Genomic DNA, 12,584 nt, shown 5'->3' with positions numbered 1-12,584 from the left:
AATAGGAGACGCCAGTATACAAATATGGGGATTCGAACCCGGATCTTCGGCGTGACGAGCCAACGCTTTAACACTAGCCTTCCTTAGCGCCATAAGCCAAAAGAAGTCGGTGATAACTTTCTCTTGCCGGCAGTTTATACTTCTAAATACGGTTTAAGAGCAGCAAATAGGATCTGCGCTTGAAATAATGCCACATTTCAGGTGTAATAAATCCAAAAACAATTACACTTTGAAAACGTATATTATAATATGATATATCACAGATAAAAAATATCCATGAAGAAAATGTGGAGAGACCCTGTTAGCATTAAATATAAGCATAGTATTTCAGATTAAAGTTGAAATATCTGATAGTGGACGTATGATCTCCAAAGCAAGCTCTCAAGATCGTCCGAGAAGACATTCCACTGGAAACACGAGAGCCTTTATGTAAGCAAACTTGAAGTCCACAAAACTCATGGTCCTATCCTAATTAAAACCTTCAAATTAAGAAATACATTTCTGTTAAATATGTTCTTTGTAATGCCAATATGACCATCTATTATTTTCGGGATTTTTTAAACAACCACATATTGCCATAAGGGGTGTGAGCACTCGTGATTATATTTATCAAAATACCTCGATCCCTGTGCGTTTTCTGACTGCATAGTTGTGCTTTCGCATATTTCGAAAAAATCGTCACTACTTACTCCTTTCCGTTACCTTCAAACTCATGAAGATCCGGCTTAGAATATTCTTGTTCGGTAATCCATGCGTGGCGTAAGAGGGGATTAAGGGGATCGAATGATCAGGCATCTGATGTGGTTGACACGTGCTATCGTATTCCACTTTCGTAGAAACATGTTCATGATGTTGATCACTGGGTAGGCTGGTCCAGAATCGATTATTTACAGACCTGGCAACAAACCAGCCAGCCAAACATTGAATTCAAAGACTCGGCTCCCACTTTGAGAAATATAATCAAGAGGCATTATGTGAATGTTCACAAAATTTAACATCATATCTACCCAGCTGACAAAACTACGTTTTCAGGACGTTGTCATAACGTTTACGTCCCCAGTGTGGAGTCGAAAACACGTCATCACAACGTTATTTTCTACGTTCATACGACCCCACAATAACGTCCCCGCGACGTCATAAACATAACGTTGTCACAACGTTATTTTTATATACGTACTCAGTCTCTATATATTCTCCCTGGTTTTCATTTCAAACAAGCGCAGTCTTTCGAGAACAGCGTTCGTTTTCGTGCCCAATATCTTTGGTTTCGTTTTATCCTTGGTATTGGTGACCATTTGTGATTTGATTCTAAGATATATGGGGAAATCAAAGATGCATTTCTTGCAGCTGACAATGAAATATACGTCTCAATACCGGCCTTCGCGAAACGTGATTTTGTAAACACTATCCAATATGGCGGAAAGCGGATTTTGGCGTTCGTGTGTGTTTTCGAAAACATTCCAACCGATTCTGGGTTCAGCGGCGACGTTTCAGAATTATCATTACTGGTTACATGAAAACTTGATATCAGTGATATGTTATTTTTGAAATTCAATACTCCCAGTAATTATCCGATTTTCGCATTTCAAAACATACAGCAAACAACGAATCGCGAAAAGCGACATTTACGATGAAGCCAGTTTTGAGGGGTTATTTAAGCACTTCAGCTTTGTCTGAGACAATAGTGCATGACATCAAGAAACAAGAAGTTTCCCACAGAATTCACAACTGTGAAGTACATTTGTGTGCGTGATATACTTAGAATTTTATTGGACTTCAAAGTGAAGATTCAAGAGGAATGACATACATGTATATGTCCCTGTGGCATCCAGGGGGTTAATGCTATAATGGATGTGCACCATATATACATGTTTTGCCTGTTTTGTTATAATAGTGTGAGCAGTGAAATGTCTTCACTGTGACTTGATACATAGATTTTTTCCTTAATAAATATCGCTATTTCAGTGTTAGTGATAATATATTCATCAACCTTCATCAGATCATAAGCATAGTAAATTTTCGGACAACTATCGCAAGAGAAGCGTATTAGATAAGATAACCACTGTGTTCACGAATAGTGTCTGACCCTCTGACAAATCTGGCAGATTCTCCAGTGGTTTAGATAGAAATCACCAACCCGCCAGCCCCAGTGTCTGACTGAATATTTCACAATGTCTTTGTTTGGTGTGGTTATTTGTGGCATGTGACACTTGTTTGCTGTTTATACATCTTGTTTGCTATCAAAATCGGATAATTACTGGGAGTATTGAATTTCAAAAATAACATATCACTGATATCAAGTTTTCATGTAACCAGTAATGATAATTCTGAAACGTCGCCGCTGAACCCAGAATCGGTTGGAATGTTTTCGAAAACACACACGAACGCCAAAATCCGCTTTCCGCCATATTGGATAGTGTTTACAAAATCACGTTTCGCGAAGGCCGGTATTGAGACGTATATTTCATTGTCAGCTGCAAGAAATGCATCTTTGATTTCCCCATATATCTTAGAATCAAATCACAAATGGTCACCAATACCAAGGATAAAACGAAACCAAAGATATTGGGCACGAAAACGAACGCTGTGCTCGAAAGACTGCGCTTGTTTGAAATGAAAACCAGGGAGAATATATAGAGACTGAGTACGTATATAAAAATAACGTTGTGACAACGTTATGTTTATGACGTCGCGGGGACGTTATTGTGGGGTCGTATGAACGTAGAAAATAACGTTGTGATGACGTGTTTTCGACTCCACACTGGGGACGTAAACGTTATGACAACGTCCTGAAAACGTAGTTTTGTCAGCTGGGTAGATATGATGTTAAATTTTGTGAACATTCACATAATGCCTCTTGATTATTTTTCTGTTTGTGGGTCCTGTGAATTTTCAGTGGGTCAGACAGACATCTGAAACTTACAGGACCCAATGTCCTGTTACTTTGAAACACCATCGTGAACACTGTAACCACGTGGGTGGGGAGGGGAATGGTATTTCACAAGGCAGAAATGTCCTTTTATCTTAACTTGCCTCTTTGAAGGATAAAATCACATCCATGGGCCTAGCCCTCCGTACAGCCTTGGAGCATGCGACAGTTATGCCTACGTTTAATAAGACTCGTGTAACAAGTAACGGTTTCAGATGTGGTATACTACACTCAATATGACAATATTTATGTAAATATTATTCAAACAAACAGAAACACTCAAAGAAAAAATATCGCGTACCCTGAACTTACGTACGATATGGTATGTAAACACTACACAGTATCCAAAATGGCGGAAATTTTAAACGCACTTAGTGTTAGCATGTATTTTCGAAAACATCCCAGCCGATTGTAGGTTCATCGGCAAAGTTTCAGAATTATATCATTGGTGATTTCATGAAAAACTGATGTCAGTTATCTTTAATATGCTATTTAGAAATTCAGAACTCCGAGTAATTATTCGATTTTTACAGTTCAAAACACATATCAAATGACACTATGAATTTCGGATTGGTGCAAAAATTTGGACAAGTAAATAGATCTAATCAAGACACAGTTTCAAAATCAGAATCATTATTCTCAATGTGTACGTTCTGAATTAATACATATAATTTACTAATCTAAACAAAACAATACACAAAATACTCACTGTTATGGCGATGAGCCCCTTTTATAAAAGTGAGGAACAGACACAGAACCCTGTAGAACTGGCAGCCGCGCGAGAACTGTGATGTCAGCGATCGAGCGGGAAAGTACTCGCACAGGCAATGACGTCATGTGCAATGTGCCTCAAGTTGGAACTTGTGGGTTAAAAGATAGAAGGAAACATGTTTCATAACTTCACTGGAATGAGTGAAGTCAAGAGCACAGCAATAAGTGTATAATATAATAATGAACTGTATGAAACATAAATAAGGTAACTACTATGAATAAACTTAATTATATACTGACGAGATAGATAGATCTATAATAAAAAGAGGCATTATGTGAATGTTCACAAAATTTAACATCATATCTATATCGTACTTGATATTACAAAGAATAAAGCTAACATAACAGTGTGGCCTAACATGAAGCACTTAATACAGAGATGGTCAGGAACGGTGACAGATAACATACCTGATCTCATCTCCAATCACTCGTCACCGCTCGCCCCTTTCCGTCACGTCAAGGAGACTTGTCCCTCTCTCGAGGGAATTCGACAAACCAGTCAGAATATTAATGAGCGTGAGGATTGAGACACTTTGCTAAAATTATTCCCAAGTACACAAATCGCTTATGGCAGTTTGTGACTGTCAAAGAAACTGAATGATTTTAATTAGATTAGGATAGGGTCATGAACGGTGAGAACACAGACACTTACTTTTGTTTAAATAACGGCTCGCATGTTCCAATTAAGCGTTTTCTGGGGCGATTTGCGGGAGTCGTTTGGAGATTTTACGTGTGCTTGCGGACATATTTAGGTAAAACACGAAGGGTCCAGATACTGGACTCCAGCTATGACAGCTACAAATTTCGGGGTAGCCACAGCTTCACCAGGAACACCATGGCCTTGCTATTTCTTACCACAGGCAAATTGTAGCGCAAATGTGGTTGCACAGTGTAGAGAAAATGACCAGTCTTCATATATGCGAGCGAAGCTCTACAGTTTGCCTGACATTGGACGTATTGCAACTCTGGATGACCCAATATTCTGCAGAATCTGAACCATATCGCGATAGTCGTATCGTGAGGTACTAAACGGGTATATACCGGTTTACCGGTAATATTACACAGCCCTATTAGTCACTAATTTGTAAACCTTTGTATACTTCCCAGGGAGTTGAGACTGATAATACGATGTGACGTTGAGGCTGACATCCAATGATCGAGGGAACCAATACCAGCGGCTTGAGCAAGCAGAGGTGCATGGATATGTGCGCTATATAAATATCCTGTAAGGTAAACGTGTAATTTCAGACTTAAACAGCCCCCACCTGTCTCCTCGACTAGCATCAATGCCCAGAAGAGAGGAACTCCGGGCAGAAACTCCTCCTCTTCTGAAGACATACAGGAAGGTCCAATTGGAAGTCGGGGGTTGTCTCAATACAACAGTCCTTTCAGGCCTGTATCAGGGGGCAAGAGACGTAGGGTGCCGTCACTTAACGGCCTCCTGGGCGCTGACCATGCACGGCCCATTCCCATGTTGCACATTGACGTAAAGCTGGTTTCCAGGGCTATCTGGTGGTGTCATCAGAAATGACCTGTCGTCGACAGGTTCGACGTCGGGACGCTTTTAAGTCCGATGTAACTCGATGTTTGGCAGCTTTTCACGCTGCGGGTACTTGTCATGTTTCGTACATCGACCCCAGGGTTTTGATTTTACACTGGATCGGAAGCCCTGTGTCTTGACGTTCACGTCATGTGCGACATATGCGGGTGCCGTCATGTTTTCCCACCCTTAAAGCCACCCAAAGCTAAGCCCCGTGCGTGTGACGGGAGCCAAAACAGCTCAGATTTGATATCACAAGGGTTTGATCTATGCATCCTGCGTTCACTAATTGCCCCCCCCCCCCCCCCCCCCCCCCTCCGAGAAAGAGACATACTGCACACATATCATACATGAAAATGTGGCCACGTGCATGAAGCAACTGGGGTTATCAGGGGCCGACATGGGGTGCCTGGCTGGGCGTCCACACCATTAGACATGTAATTTTACCAAGAAAAAAGCCTTACTCGGAGAGCATCTTTTAAACGTCACTCGAACGTTGAATATTCACAATGTCATCCTACTGACAGGTTTCACATCGACGTGAAGCTGGTCCCCAGGGCTATCTGGTGGTATCATCAGAAGTGACAAGTCTTTATCGGGTTCGACGCCGGGGCGCTTTTAAGCCGGATGTAACTCGATTTACGGCAGTTTTTCACGCTGTAGGTACTTCGTACATCGATCCCAGGGTTTTGTCTTTGACATGGGTCGGAAGCCCTGTGTCTTGACTTTCGCGTCATGTGCGACACGTGTGGCTGCCGTCATGTTTTCCCACCCTTACAGGGGCACTGATGCGGAGCAATTTCCGTGGACATATTACATAACATACAATGCATTTGCCATTACAGACCTTAGTTTATAATGTATTTACTCCAGACAGGAGAAATGCCAAATGGGAACCTTTGTAGAGTAACCGAAGTGGTGTACTAATTATAACTGTTATAAATTCATTAATTGACCATCCAGAGAATGATGACAAATAACACGTGTAGGTTTACACCATCAAACGCGAGTTACAGCAAGGAAGATGTAATCTCTGTGCTGCATGCAGCCTGAAAACACTTACGGGCCGAAAATGTTTTGAGGATACCAACGGAATTTCGTTACATAAGGAATACATACAGGCATTTGCTGTGTACTTGGGTAAATAGGTGAAATAAGGGGTTTCTTACGTAAGAAAATTTTCAAAGGCAAAGTCATCGTTTATTGTTTACGAATTCAAATAAATCAACTGTGTGTTTTTACTATCATAAATAATAAACCATTGTAGCTACCATAGCTACCAAAATTTACGTATGATATTTGCTATCACAGCTGAACCAATACTCAAAACTACCTAAATATAAAGCTTTGCAGTCTTCCGGAGTGAAACAAATGGCTTGCTGCGTGCCTGTAGACATTATATTTTCATGTAACATGACTACATATCGAGGTTAAAAACACAGAAATAGTATCAAATTGAGTAACTATACCATCCAAGCATCCGAACAAAACTACACTGTTGGGATATTTTGTTACGATCAGACAAGGAATACCATGGATATCCTGACTCTTTTGGGTGAAGAAATTCTGCTAATATGGACAGGAGCCCAGTTCATTTGGGGATGGCCTAAAAGTCGGGCCAAGAAAAGTCAGGCCGGGCCGGGCCACCGGGTACTACTAAAAATGGATTGCAGAATATTAAAACGAAATCTGCGCATTTGGGTAGATAGAATTCCAAGTATGGTTTGGTTGAAAATGTATAGTTAACGATGAAAAACCAAAATTGATAACATACCGAGAGTCCCAGAGAAAAGACATTGTCTTGTTATGTGTTCTCCTTGATATGTCTGTGTGAGAAGGTTACTTACTTCTCGTAGCGCGTCAGGTGTGACATCCTTGTGTTCTGGGCAGGAAGTGACAGTGTTTTTACAGCTTTTCTTTCCTTACTTAAAGCATTTGGGGTTTCCTAATTAACCTTTATTGTCTCATGCTGAATCAGCAGAGGACGTTTATGCTAAAGAGGAGCGGGCATTGGCGAGAGCCAGAGGGCAACTGTGACATGATTATAAATATGAGTTAAAAGATTTAAATTTACAAGTACACATGACATACACACTGTATCACAAGCGTGCGGTCCGGCTTTGCGTGAAAGTTCCGTCAGAAGCATTTTTCATCTCTCAAATGGACATTGAAGAGTATAGATTGGTATCATATCTATCTAAACATCACATTGTAGTGTTACAAAATGCAAAATGTAAAGATAACCGGTCCATTAAAGTGAATTACCTGTCTTTCAAACATAGCCTCGACCAAAGGTGCTAAGCCGCCTCTGTTCGGTCCGACTTACGGCTTTACAGAGTTTCAAAGCGTTGTATTTGAAACAAACACGTTGCTTAAAGTGAACCCTACTTTCTAGACATTCTCAATAAAGACACAGTATCACAAGCTTTCGGTCCGGCTTGGCCCGACCTTACTTGAACAAGTCGCCGCACGAAACTATGCCCCAGGATGGCAAAGTGCAGTGGCTTTGAAACAGGAGCTTCAAAAAGTGCGCAGGTCATGACTTGAATGAAGTCTTCAAGAACGATTTCCTGACAATGAGTTGTGTCAAGTAATATCAGCACAAGTGCCGTGATGCTCGTATCTGACTGCTATGTATATATAGCCTGGGTCATTGATAAGTGTTTGTAGTAAGCACTGCATTGAACTCACGGGATGGATTAAGTTCATGGATTAAGACCTGCATGTTATGCATCGCCAGAAACCCCATGGAAAGACCTTTCAAATGAATCATAGATGTTAGAAATCCAAACGAAATTATTCACATGCTAGACAATGTAGAGTCACATGCTAGACAATGTAGAGTCACATGCTAGACAATGTAGAGTCACATGCTAGACAATACAGAGTCACATGCTAGAGAATGTAGAGTCACATGCTAGACAAAATAGAGTCACATGCTAGACAATACAGAGTCACATGCTAGACAATATAGAGTCACATGCTAGACAATATAGAGCACATGCTAGAGAATGTAGAGTCACATGCTAGACAAAATAGAGTCACATGCTAGAGAATACAGAGTCACATGCTAGACAATATAGAGTCACATGCTAGACAATACAGAGTCACATGCTAGACAATATAGAGTCACATGCTAGACAAAATAGAGTCACATGCTAGAGAATACAGAGTCACATGCTAGACAATATAGAGTCACATGCTAGACAATATAGAGTCACATGCTAGACAAAACAGAGTCACATGCTAAACAATGTAGAGTCACATGCTAGACAATGTAGAGTCACATGCTAGACAATACAGAGTCACATGCTAGACAATATAGAGTCACATGCTAGACAATACAGAGTCACATGCTAGACAATACAGAGTCACATGCTAGACAATATAGAGTCACATGCTAGACAATATAGAGTCACATGTTAGACAATACAGAGTCACATGCTAGACAATACAGAGTCACATGCTAGACAATGTAGTGTCACATGCTAGACAATACAGAGTCACATGCTAGACAATACAGAGTCACATGCTAGACAATACAGAGTCACATGCTAGACAATATAGAGTCACATGCTAGACAATACAGAGTCACATGCTAGACAATGTAGAGTCACATGCTAGACAATATAGAGTCACATGCTAGACAATACAGAGTCACATGCTAGACAATATAGAGTCACATGCTAGACAATATAGAGTCACATGCTAGACAATATAAAGTCACATGCTAGACAATATAGTGAGTGAGTGAGTGAGTTAATATTTATCGTCACATCGGCAATCTTGCAGCCATATCGTGACGAGAACAAGTAATACTGACATTGTAGAATGAATGAATATAAGAAAATAAAACCCTGTTGACAACGAACAGTAAAAACACTAGTAAATATCACAGATGTACATTTAAGACTAGTGATTAGATCTAAAACAGTTTAACTATAGTGAACAAGACAATATAAAAATGGGCTATGGATTGCTAACAACTGAAGGTAGATCACCATACAAGGGACCATGGGGACTTACATTACTTTTGCTACCTGCATGGACCCCAGCTGGATTTACACCATCCCCTCAGTCGCTAGCAATTTAGGCACATATAGCCATAGATTTAAAAGAACACATATACTACGATTAAAAGAGCGGAGTGTTTGAATTTACTTTGAACGTTTGTGGACTTACGTACCCTCTCAGCAGGACAATGATTTTACGGTACTTTAACCCCCCTCAAGGATACAGCCACGAACAATCTTAGTTACTAATTCAAAATTCCAATAATAAAATATTTATATATTTAGAATTCATTTAACAAATCTAATTCTTTTAAAAAAAGCAATAATTAAATGACCACTGTTATTGTTAAAAAGATCCATCATAGTTCGGGATTTAAAATAGTTATCCCTTGTGATGGAATATTCAACACAGTCAAGCAAAACATGCTTGACCGTGATTATTTCATCACAAGGGATGCAGAACGAAGGATCCTCACCTTTCAATAAGTATTCATGAGTATATCTCGTATGGCCAATACGACATCGCCGCATGATGACCTCTTCAAATATGGACTGACAACCCAAGTAGGTATAACCAACAGAAGGTTTTATTGCATGTAATTTATTTATGCCCACCTGGGTGTCCCACTTCTTCTGCATCAGATCACGGATATACGATCTAATGGTAGCTTTATAATCAGTGTAAGGAATAAGAAGTGGTGTCACAGATTTGTTGAGTGCTGCCTTGGCAGCAAGATCAGCCATCGTGTTACCAGAAATGCCAACGTGGCTGGGTAACCAACAAAAGACGATGTCGTATTGGCCAGTAGCAAGTTCATTATGCAATTCAATAATTTCAATTAAAAGTGGATGTTTGCAAGAAGTGTTTTTAATTGCCTGAAGGCAAGAAAGAGAGTCGGAATAGATTATATACTGGTTATGTTTTGGATGTCCTTGAATATATTTGAGAGCCGTTAATGTGGCGTTAGCTTCAGCTGTGAAAATAGAACTGTTGTCGGGCAATCTAGAAGATATTGTTCTGGATCCAATGACAGTGGCACAAGCCACTGCGCCACCGTCCTTGGACCCATCTGTAAATAAGGATTTATAACTGCTATATTTATGTTTTAATTGATTATATTCTTGTTTGTATTGTAATTCATTAGTGTCTGATTTTTTAAATGTAGTTAATGTTAGGTCAACTTGTGGCCTAAACAACTGCCAAGGAGGAGAAGAAAGAAGACAGGAAGGAGCTATGTTTTCCAGCTCAATGCCAGCAGCAAAAATAAGTGGTTTTATTCTTAAACCAAGAGGCGGAACAAGAGAAGATTTCTTATTGTATAAATCCTCATACAGAGGATTGAAGACACAGTTATATGCAGGATTTGACTTATTCGAATGCAGTTTTGTTATATACTGTAAAGCTAATTTTATACGTCGCTGTTCAAGAGATGGTTCATCAGCCTCGACATACAGGCTGTCAACAGGTGAAGTTCGAAAGGAGCCAAGACAGAGTCTTAGACCTTGATGATGGACTGAATCTAATATTTTTAGGTTGCTTTTGCAGGCTCCACCATACACAATGGAGCCGTAATCAAGTTTCGAGCGAACCAGTGATCGATACAGGTGTAGGAGGGTAGATTGATCCCCTCCCCACTTGGAACTGGAAACAACTTTTAATAGATCTAGTGCCTTCAAGCATTTATTTTTTAGGTATTTAATGTGTGGAAGAAAAGTTAAATGGGAGTCAAAAAGTATACCCAAGAACTTTGCCTCCTTTACAACTTTGATGGGAGTGTCATTTAAAAATATTTCAGGGTCTTTATGTGGTTTGTATTTGCGGCAAAAATGTATACAATTAGTTTTGGATTTAGAAAATTTAAAGCCGTTTTCGAGACACCATTTATCTATTTTATTTAAACATAATTGCAGTTGTCGTTCAATAGTATGCATATTTTTTCCACAAGAAATATTAAAATCATCCACAAAGAGTGATCCATCAATTGAAGCACTTAAAACCTTTGATAGACTGTTAATTTTAATACTAAAGAGTGTGACAGACAAAATACTGCCCTGTGGGACGCCCTGGTCCTGAGTATAATGATCAGACAGGGTAGAACCCACGCGTACTTGAAATTGTCTGTCAGTTAAAAACTCGGATATAAATTGAGGCAAACGACCCCGTAAACCAAAATCATGTAAATCTTTTAAAATGCCATGCTTCCATGTCGTATCATAAGCTTTTTCTAAATCGAAAAAGATTGACACTGCATGCTGTTTGTTAATGATGGCGTTCTTAACGAATGATTCCAATCGAATTAAATGATCTATGGTACTGCGGTTTTTACGAAAACCACATTGTATATTTGTGATTAAATTATTTGACTCTAAGTACCAAGTTAGTCGGTTATTGACCATACGTTCCATGGTTTTGCAAACGCAGCTAGTCAAGGCAATAGGCCTATAATTAGAGGGATCTGTATGGTCACGGCCAGGTTTAGGTATGGGTACAATAATGGCATTACGCCAGGATGGAGGAAATTTACGAGATGTCCAAATATCATCAAAAATATTCAACAGTGTCTCTAAACAGGATTCAGGTAAGTGTTTCAGGAGTTGATAATGAATGTTATCAGCTCCTGTAGCAGTATCGTGAGATTGTTCAAGAGCAGTATGAAGCTCATGAATAGAAAATATTTCATTATAATCTTCCCCATTATCTGAATGAAAATTGATTTTGTTCTTTTCCTGCCGTTTTTGATATTTTTGAAATTTTGGAACATAATTAGACGAGGAAGAGTGTTGGGCAAGAGTTTCTCCCAGTTTGTTTGCAATATCAGATTTATCTGTTAACAACTGATCCCCAGTTTTGAGATGATGTATGGTTGATTTGGTACCTTTACCTTTTATTCTCTGGGTCATGTTCCATACCTTGGACATCGGCGTTCGCGAATTTATTTTCGAAACATATTTTTGCCAAGACTGGCGTTTGTTTTGCTTAAATGTGCGCCTTGCTTTAGCATTTAACACTTTATATTTATTTAAATTATGCACCATTGGGTGGCGGCGGAAATAATGTTCAGCTTTTTTCCGTGCTTTCCTAGCTTGTTTACATTCATTAGTAAACCATGGTCTACGTATGTGTGGATTTATAGAGGACTTAGGAATACATTCATCGGCTATTTTGTTGAGCTCATCAGAGAATAATTGGACTGAATCAGGAACATCAATAAAACGATCAGGAATTAATTTGTCCTTGCAAAGTAGTTTGAACAAAGGCCAGTTAGCTTTACTGAAGTTCCATCTTGACGATGGAGGGATATCGCCAGGAGCTATTGCCTGAAGAATGGTC

This window comes from Haliotis asinina, chromosome 13 (genome assembly GCF_037392515.1).
Source record: "Haliotis asinina isolate JCU_RB_2024 chromosome 13, JCU_Hal_asi_v2, whole genome shotgun sequence".
In the NCBI taxonomy this organism is placed as follows: domain Eukaryota; kingdom Metazoa; phylum Mollusca; class Gastropoda; order Lepetellida; family Haliotidae; genus Haliotis; species Haliotis asinina.
The sequence above is the reverse complement of the archived record's forward strand: the minus strand, read 5'-3'. Positions refer to the sequence as shown.